Consider the following 9733-nt stretch of genomic DNA (forward strand, 5'->3'; position numbering starts at 1 on the left):
GAGCAGAGCTCTGTTTTGTTCCAACCCCCAACTTGCTGTGCATAGAGACTGGAACCCGTTGATGCGTTCAGGGTCTGGAATGTCACTGTGCTTTCACCCTGATATAGAAAGGTGAGCCATTCCGCATGGTGGGGGACGTTGGGACAAATTCCTCAGAGTTCAGAGTTGCTGAGGATCTTACCGTCTTAGTCTGTCAGAGCTGCCATAACAAGGTCCCACATACTGGGCACCTTAAACAATGGACATTTATCTCTTACAGTCCTGGAGGCTAGACATCCAAGGTCAAGGAACCAGCAGACTGCGCGTCTGTTGAGGGCTCGCTTCCTGGTTCTTGCTGTATCCTTACATATGGAAGGGGTGAGGGAGCTCTTTGGGATCTCTATTCTAAGGGCACTAACTCCATTCATGGGGGCTCCACCCTTGTGACCTCATCACCTCCCCCAAACCCCATCTCCCAGTACCATCTCCTTGGGGTTGGGTTTCAATACATGAATTTTCGGGGGGGGGGAACATTCAGACCATAGTGACATCAATATCTGGAATCCAGATATTGACAAAAGAACAACACAATCAACTAAGGGTATTGAGAGTAAAAATACCCCATTCCACTAGGTGCAGGCACGGGAATTTAATATCTGTTACCAGCATGTGTCAGATTTCCTTGAACCCTACCTGCCTTCCAGTAGCAGCCCTGCTAAAGGCTGCCAGCTGGACAGAGCCCACTAGTAACAGCAGATACTCCACTTGGCCATGCAGATTTAAGGAAGAGGTACCTTTCACGTGGGAAGCCCTGCAGCACCACGGTTATGGGTTATGCATGGGTGCTTCTGAGAGAAGAACAGCAAAGCAGCCGCTTCTCAAAACTGAACAGCATTGCCATTCTGAAATAATTACCTCCATTCCCACATTGTCCTTTGTATTGCTGTTGAGTAGATTCCGGAACATTCCTGATGCTTGTATCACCTGGGATATAAATCTATCCAAAAGGTAAAAAGCCCGTGATATGCACTGCTGGTTGCTCGTGGGTACAGCTGCAGGGTGATCTTCTCTGCTGTGTCAGGATCGTGATGATTATTACCTGTGTTTACATGTCTAACGAGACAAACTTCAAATCAGTGCAACTTAACCTGCAGCAGCAAAGCCCTAGGATAACGTCAGAGATACAGTGTATGATCTAAAGCCTTCCTAGTCTTTCTGAATTTCATTGAAGTGGGTGGCCCTGTTCTGTGTTCGACTCAGTTAACAACGCCAGTTGGTCTAAGGCGGTGCCCAACGATTTGCATTGCAAACGAGTGTCCAGGGGATATCCTGACATTGTTGGCCCAGAGACCGTATTTTGAGAACCGCTGGTTGAGGAAAGGGAAATCGAAATTTCGAATAATTTTTAAAGTAAAAAGGATGACATAGGCTCCCATGAATGTATTAATGTATCCCAAGGATTATTAGATAAAAACTTGCTGCCTAAGCTCGTTAATTTCTTTTTAAATTTATTTTATTTTACTTACTTATTTCTTAAGCTGGGTAACTTCTTAATGACCGCTAAATGAAAACAGCATCCTCATGCATGGAAATCGCTTTGCCTCAGGAAACATGGTTACTAAACACCGCAATACATTAAATAATATCAGTGGAGTAACAAGCACTCTGAAATGTAATTGAAATATTAATTTGTGTTGTGTCTTATTTAAAGGAGACTGCTCAAAAATGCACTTCGTGACTGTATGTATCTATTCTTATACTGTCAAGCAGCAGTAAGCTACTAATGAAAAATTGTGACAAAAAGCATTATTTAGCATCATTATAAAGGGAAGTTTTTGGAAACCAAACAAATCCAAGCAATCAAAGCATCTTAGCTAAGTAAATAAATGGCCATACGTTTGTGGCAGAACAATTAAACTAGTATTTAACACTAATTAGAAAAGAGACATGCACCCCTATGTTCATAGCAGCACTGTTTACCATAGCCAGGACATGGAAGCAACCTAAGTGCCTATCAACAGGTGATTGCTTTAAGAGGATCTGGTATATACACAGTGGAATGCTACTTGGCCGTAAAAAAAGAACAAAATTTTGCCATTTACAGCAACATGGATGGACCTGGAGGGCATTATGCTAAATAATGCTAAATAAAATAAGAAAAAGATATATACTGTATATCACTCATATGTGGAATCTAAAATATACGGCAAAACTAGTGAATGTAACAAAAAAGAAGCCAAGTCGCAGATACAGAAAACAAACTAGTGGTTACCAGTGGGAACGTGGGAGGGGCAAGTCAGGGGTAGGGGATGAGAGGTACAAGCTATTATGTATAAAATAAGCTATAAGGATATATTGTACAACGTGGGGAATATAGCCAATATTTTATAACAACTATAAATGCAGTATAACTTGTAAAAAACACTGAATCAGTGTATTGTATACCTGTAACTTATATAATGTTCTGTAGCAACTATACTTCGATTAAAAAGAAATGGCTTGGGCTTCCCTGGTGGCGCAGTGGTTGAGAGTCCGCCTGCCGATGCAGGGGACGCGGGTTCGTGCCCCGGTCCGGGAGGATCCCACGTGCCGCGGAGCGGCCGGGCCCGTGAGCCGTGGCCGCTGAGCCTGCGCGTCCGGAGCCTGTGCTCCGCAACGGGAGAGGCCACGGCACTGAGAGGCCCGCGTACCACCGCAAAAAAAAAAAAAAAAAGAAATGGCTTTAGGTGTAAGAACAAAACAAAACAAAAAAAACTAGTAGTATAAATGCACAGCGAAACTGGTGTGAATGACACAGAACTTCTACATCAGTGTGGGTGCTCCCATAAGATGTATTTTGGAACATTTTAGTGTTATTCTAAGTGTCGTGGGGAAGCTTGCTTTCCTAAATACATTCCCAGAAGTTTATTTCATGATAAAATTAATTCCTCTATCACATCTGACTTTAAAATTTACCTCATTTTTGCATTATGTTTTTTTAAATGCAGAGAAGTTAAAATAGTTTTCTGAAATGCAGCATATGTACACACCTTACCAGTTCGAAAAAAATCACCTTCTGTTTAATATTCAAATTTTGCTTTACATCAAAAGCTGATCTCTGATTTTCATCTTCCTCTTTAAAGCCAAGTGCCTGTACTTTTGCTCTGTAGTCTAGGGAAACCTGGGTCGTTCTGAAGAGGCTGACGTGTCATCTGTAAATAACATTTCTCAAATATTTGTGGCTAAACTATTCTATTTTGATGTTTTAATGACAATATCATATGTATGCATTTATCAATGTAAAAAAATCTATCTATCTATCTATATCAGGACTTGACAAATGCAAACAACCAGGCCACACATGTTATTTTTTTCCCAGAACTCTGTCCTCTTAATACAAAACTAAAAATGTGTTAAGGAAAATTCTGTAAGAAGTTGTTTGTAGCCCTGAGAAAACACTGCCATCCTCCCATGATTGGGTAACTTATTTCCTCATGAATATTTTTGTGCTGACATTGCAAGTATCTACTTGTTCATGTATTTCTGTTTTAAAAGTAGGATTATTTTACTGAATGTGTCTCCCCAAAGGTAGAAACCAGTATTTCCCATTTTAGCAACTAAAATGTTGATGAATCATAAAGAATGTAAAACAGTATTTTTGCTGCTTATGTGAATGAGTCATATAGTTTTATATATTCCATAAAATCCTAAATATTGTGGGATATATCATTATTCCTACAAAGCATGCTTAAATGAAAGCGAGGTATTAGTTTTTGCTAATACAAATATAAAAAAGCAACCGTCTTTTGAAAAGGTCTTATTTTGCTTGTCCCAGAAAACTATCCTGAGTCCAGGCATCAGTTTTACAAGTACTTTGGTAGATCACCCCAGAAAACACCATTTGGAGGACCAGTGAAGCCAATAATGGCCAGTTTTTCACGTCCTTTACCACTTGGGGGAAATGGAGAACTCCTCTCTCTGTGGAAATCTTGTATCCAGTGTAGGTTAAGCTCAGAATGACCCCAGCCTGCGAACCAGGAGGTGAGGTGTGTGTTACCAACTTCCAGTCTGTCAGTGATGGACAGCTGTTTCCAGACACTGACTGGCTTGTCTACTAATAACTTGCCCACCTTGTGGGTAACCCATACCCCCTTGGCCAGGGGAAAACAAACAAACAGACAAGAACAATAAATCAGAACAAAAACACCAGGGCTTCCCTGGTGGCGCAGTGGTTGAGAGTCCACCAGCCGATGCGGGGGACGCGGGTTCGTGCCCCGGTCCGGGAAGATCCCACGTGCCGCGGAGCGGCTGGGCCTGTGAGCCGTGGCCGCTGTGCCTGCGCGTCCGGACCCTGTGCTCCGCAAGGGGAGGGGCCACAACAGTGAGAGGCCCGCGTACCGCAAAAAATTAAAAAAAAAAAAATAAGGAAGGCTAAGAAAGCAGTGCTACCATTTTGGAGCTGTTGGGCCATGTTTACTGATGCTCAACAAACATATGCAGACTCAGAAATTCCACGAGGTATACATTCAACACAATGAATGTAGGGTCCACCGGAAGATATGCCCACAGTACACCCTGGGCAGATACGGTTGTTAATTGCTCTTCTGTTCTGTCCAGTGCATGGTTCTTTCACTCTTCATCCTAATTGGTTTGGTTTCCTCTGAAAATGTGGAATCTACTCCGGATTCTTACAGTCCTGCCTGCCCAGGCGGGAGGCTCTGCATCTCTTCTCGGAGTCTGAATCTTAGGGGTCTTCTTCTCTTCACGTTCACATTTTCCCTTGGCAAGTAGGGAATGTGCAACCTGAAATATGTCAGAGTTCCGGCTCTTCCTTTAACCTCCTCCGCTTTCTCTCTTCACCACCAAAATATCCCCTGTGACCCTTTTCATTGTGCTGCAGCCATAGTTAAATTTGGGCATCTATTAAATCACTTCTGTCTTAGGGTAGGCTTTTTGAAAATGCTGCTTTCTGTACCATGCCCTAACAAAAGCTCCCTCATTTTCCGGGTGGTTAATTCCTTACTGGAATTTCTGTTTTGTAAATTGCATTGTAATTTTAACAATTTAGTCATTCACCTTAGAACTGTTTACGGAGCATGAGTGTGTCACCCCCTCTCTTAGCCACGGGGGTCACAGAGATAAATAGTACGAGTTCCCTTCATTCTTGGAGATGGTATTTCAGTGGGAGAGGTCAGAAAATAAGCCAACAAGTACATTAAGTAAAAATTTTCCATTTTAAAAGATGTGTTATCTTGCATCTTAAATGTTTTCTAACCTACTGCAGTCTGGTTCACATCCCTTTAACTTGACTCATAGCTTTCAGTAAACTAATGTGTGATAGTTCCCTGTTGTTGAATGTGATGGCTTTATCTTAATTGAAATTCCGACATTATTTTAGGCTGTCGACTGCACATATTTCTAATGACAGGTTCTGTATCTTAAAAACAATCATTAAATGGAAACAGAAAAAAAAAAGAGAACTTTATAGCTGAAACTGTGTTGAAAAGCCTATGTTAATTTCCCATCAGAATTAAATGGATCGAATTTAACATATCATGAAATGTTAGTGATACTGTTATTTTCCAGGTCCAGTAAATAATGCTGTTTACTTTTTGGAGTCAGAAATCAAATACTGCTTTGGCTAGGATTGTTTCAGTGTATACTGTGAAGGTATTTAAATTGATGAAAATAATGCATTTCCCATTTAAGTTGGGGGTGATAAATGGAAATGTCTATTTAAATTGAGTTCTTTTTAGATAATTAGAAGGACAAATTGTTTGAATTTTGTGATCTGACGTACCTTCTGAATAATAAAAAAGAATAAATAGGAATCACATTAACTTAATAATACACAATGCAGAAAAACAGAGCGACAATGAAAGTGCCAGTTACAGGGCTATCAATATTCCAGTAAAGAAGCACAAAGTTTAAAGTAGTATTTTTTAGATAAAAACCAAGGACACATAGATAATTGTATTGTGAATTTGTATAATATCTAACTTCTTGTCCCACAGTGTAGGGCAGGGGAACAGGGTCTAATTGCTGTCACAATATATACTGCTGATAACACTTGATAGTGTAAGAGCCAGTTATGCATTCTGATGTCTGCTGATTATTAGTAGAAATATTCAAACTCATGATTGTCAGCCTAAATCCTTTGATATTTAGATTATTCTCTTTTTACTTTCTTATCTGGATTAAAGATATAAAAACGTTCAGTTCTTAAAGCTTTAGCCAGAGGCTGACATGGTGACATGTGTCTCTTTTTCTGTCGAAATAATTTTTTCTACTTCATACTGAAAAGAAAAAAGAAAAAAGTTCTCTAATTTAGAATAATTAACTCAAGTGTATTTTCTGAATTCATTTATTGCTTTGAGAATTGAGCCTTTTGTCTGTATAACAATAAAGTATCCTTTTTTGTTTAAGAGGGGAAAAGTAAAGAAGGAACAAATTTTTTTTTTTTTTTTTTAATCAGTGAAGAATTCCTAAAGAGACAACTGATTCCTAGAAGATATTTCTGGGAAAGTTAGACAACGATAGCTTATCCCAGGGAGGAAGAAATCGGCATTAATTTGGGGTGTTGTCAGTGTGAAGGTATCTAATGTAATTTTAGATAATTTGTGGGCTATGCATTTTTATTTCAGTGGTGGTAGACATACACAGAAAGTGCATTAATAGTAAATAGGCACATAAAAATTCGTAGGAGTGATTGAAAATTCAGAAGTAGCCATTCTTCCATGGTCACTTTTTACGAATGTAAGTGAAATTAGCTCAGTGAAATCATATCTTAGGCTCACTGATGGATTAATCGTTAGAATTTTACACCATCCTGCTGAGCACTGGTCCATGACATCTATTTAAATAAATGACCAGCACTGTCTTTACTTCCTAATTATGTGTGTATAGCTCTATTTTATTATTATAGTGTATATATGTTTATTACTTTCTTCATTGAACCTAGTTAACTTATTACTCTGTTCACTGAACTCTGTGGTTCTTTAGATTCCATTAGTTACAGTTTCCTGTCACCCGTGCATTGCATTTGCTTCTGTGTTTCAACATCAGTCATCTCCTGGCTTTATGTCTGAGAAGAGGCTGTATAAATTATGTAGAATTGAATCCAGAGGAAATAGTGTATCTCACATAGGTTTAAATCCAGGCTCTTTCTATGAAATCTTTTGGCTCAAGCCTTTGTTTACTTTACCTGTAAAATATGACATGTGAGAACTGCCATCGTAATATCTTATTAGAAGAAAATGACGGAATAAAGCAAGCAACTCAATGCATGCTTTGCTATCATAAATAATAAATTATTATCATAAAGTCGAGAAATGGAAACGGCACATATCATTATTAGTGCGTTGTAGGTTATAATTGAGATGAGCCAGGACATCACAAATGAAATGATCCAAAACCAGAGATGTACTCATTAGGAAATGACAAGGACTAAATTTTAAACCAAGACTGCTCTCCGGTTTTTTGTTTTTTGTTTTGTTTTGTTTTTTTCTCAGATTACGCGTTGACAGGGTGGAGTAGAATTTCTTCTGTAGCAAAATAGCTTGTAGTGAGGTTTTTCTCACTTGAACTGCTGGAAAGATAGTCCTCTCATCGAATGGCACAGATTGTCACACTTGAAATGTTTAAGTTATCGGGGTCTCCTTCCAAGAATCACTGTCAGTCACTGTGCCTTGGTTTCCAGACTGTATCTGCTAACTGATGGTACTAAACTCAGAATATCATCTCCAGCTAGTCTCTGCCCGTGAACGTTGCACCCCCAGTTCTGACGATTTTGCGTGATGTGGTTAGATTACTGCATCACCTCTTTTCTTCTGTCAGGATATAGGGAAACCAATTGCTGTCCTCAGAGGTGTGTAATGAGAGATCCATAACAATATAGATAAATTACTTAGGCATGGCAAACCTAACAAGTGTTTGATAAATATTATAGTAATGAGTAGCACTTTACAACTTTGTACTGTAGATGTGTACTAGGTTATGTACAGAGAGATCTCCATTTTTCATTAAAATGGATATTCAGAAAGCTAAAAGATATAGAAGGCTAAGAAACATCGTGTACGATGTAATGAAAGTCTTGGCAGTAGAGAAGTAGTTGCTCCCATAGCCCAGCTGGATGAACGAGAACATGAGAAGATTCCACGTTGTGGCTAAGATGATAAAAACCCATGCACGGCAGAGATCCAGACATCAAAATACTCAAGAGTGCTACCTGCAGCCAGTAAATCTCACCAGCCATTGTGGATGAGAAAATGGACGTGTGGAATTTCCTTTCCACGTGAGGAGATGGATGCTTTAATTAGCTCGACCGTGGTGGTCATTTCCTGTGCACACGTCTATGAAAACATCCACTTGTGCCCCGTAAAATATACGCAGTTTTTCTTCGTCCTTCATACATACCTCAGTAAAGCTGGGGAAAAGAAGGAAATGCATCTTTGTATCTTGTCTTTCCGTCTCAAATGTTTCCATCTCATTATTGACCAGAGACGTATTAATGTGTCCTTTGTTTCCCGAACGTTACGTATCGATACGTTTTCAGAGAGGCATACAATGAACATCACCGTGCGAAGTTGCTAGAGCTTGCCGTTGATCAAGCGTTCATTCTACAATGTATGAGGGTGATGCAAGAGGGAAGAGATATGGGAACATATGTATATGTATAACTGATTCAGTTTGTTGTAAAGGAAAAACTAACACTATTGTAAAACAATTATACTCCAATAAAGATGTTAAAAAAAATAAAAATAAAAAAAAAATGTATGATTTTCGTTGTCATTCGCCTTCTGCTCCGTTAGGTTTTTGTTCCAACCTTGTGTCTCTCATAAACGTACAATTTTCAGAACCGACGCCTCGCGAAATTCTGAGTGAAGAAGAATCCTTCGGTGACTTTTAGGTAGATACTTTGTCTGATGGCCCGAGTGCCATATATACTAGTGTCTCAGAAGATGATCGCGCTTCAGAATATAGTTCTGATTCAGACGATGTGAATATTAGACCAAAAAAACCCCAAAAAACAAAAAACAACCACAGAAGACCTCAGTGATTGATTCTGATAGGGAAAGTGAAAATGCAGCTCGCGGGTCTGGAGAATGCTCCTTTGCTTCTGCAGAAGGGGGGACTAGAGACAATGTTTCACGAAAATGAGAAGACTTCACAGGTGTGTCAGGTGTGACTGTTGAATGTAATAACACGCGATGTGTTAGTGAGATAACAGTAGGACTTTTTGGCCGTCCAAAATAAAAACCATTAGGTTCTGCCCAAGTCCCCCTGGCGGTCAGTAATGAGAAAGGAAGTTACCAGGCATCTCTCCTCCGCTCTGTATGTGTGCTGCCTTGCGTGCAGTTTCTTAGCCCAAAGCTTGGGACTTGTTAATCAAGGCACTTAGAGAACAGAACTGCCCCTTCTGTCTGTAAGTGGTCATTAACCCCTCGTTCTCTCCAGGGCTTGTTCCAGTTGTTTTAAATGGCCTTACTTGGGTTTCTTAGCCCACTACCCCCAGGAAACAATTTCAGCCTCCATGAGATCTCTTTCTTAGGAATGCTGCGCCTAAGCCACATTGACTGCGGATTATCGGCTTAGGCTTTGAACTCTTTGAGCTTAATGCCTGTCTGTCGACCTGGCAAACCGGAACGTGGTCAAGGTCACCATTTACACTTCATCATTTTAGACATAAAATAAGCTGTGTTCGCTTTGATAGCTTTACGTTTGAACGTTAATAAACTTTTCAGTATTCTACTGCGGCATGAATGCCTCACTTTAT

The sequence above is a fragment of the Kogia breviceps genome, chromosome X (genome assembly GCF_026419965.1).
Source record: "Kogia breviceps isolate mKogBre1 chromosome X, mKogBre1 haplotype 1, whole genome shotgun sequence".
Taxonomy (NCBI): Eukaryota; Metazoa; Chordata; class Mammalia; order Artiodactyla; family Physeteridae; genus Kogia; species Kogia breviceps.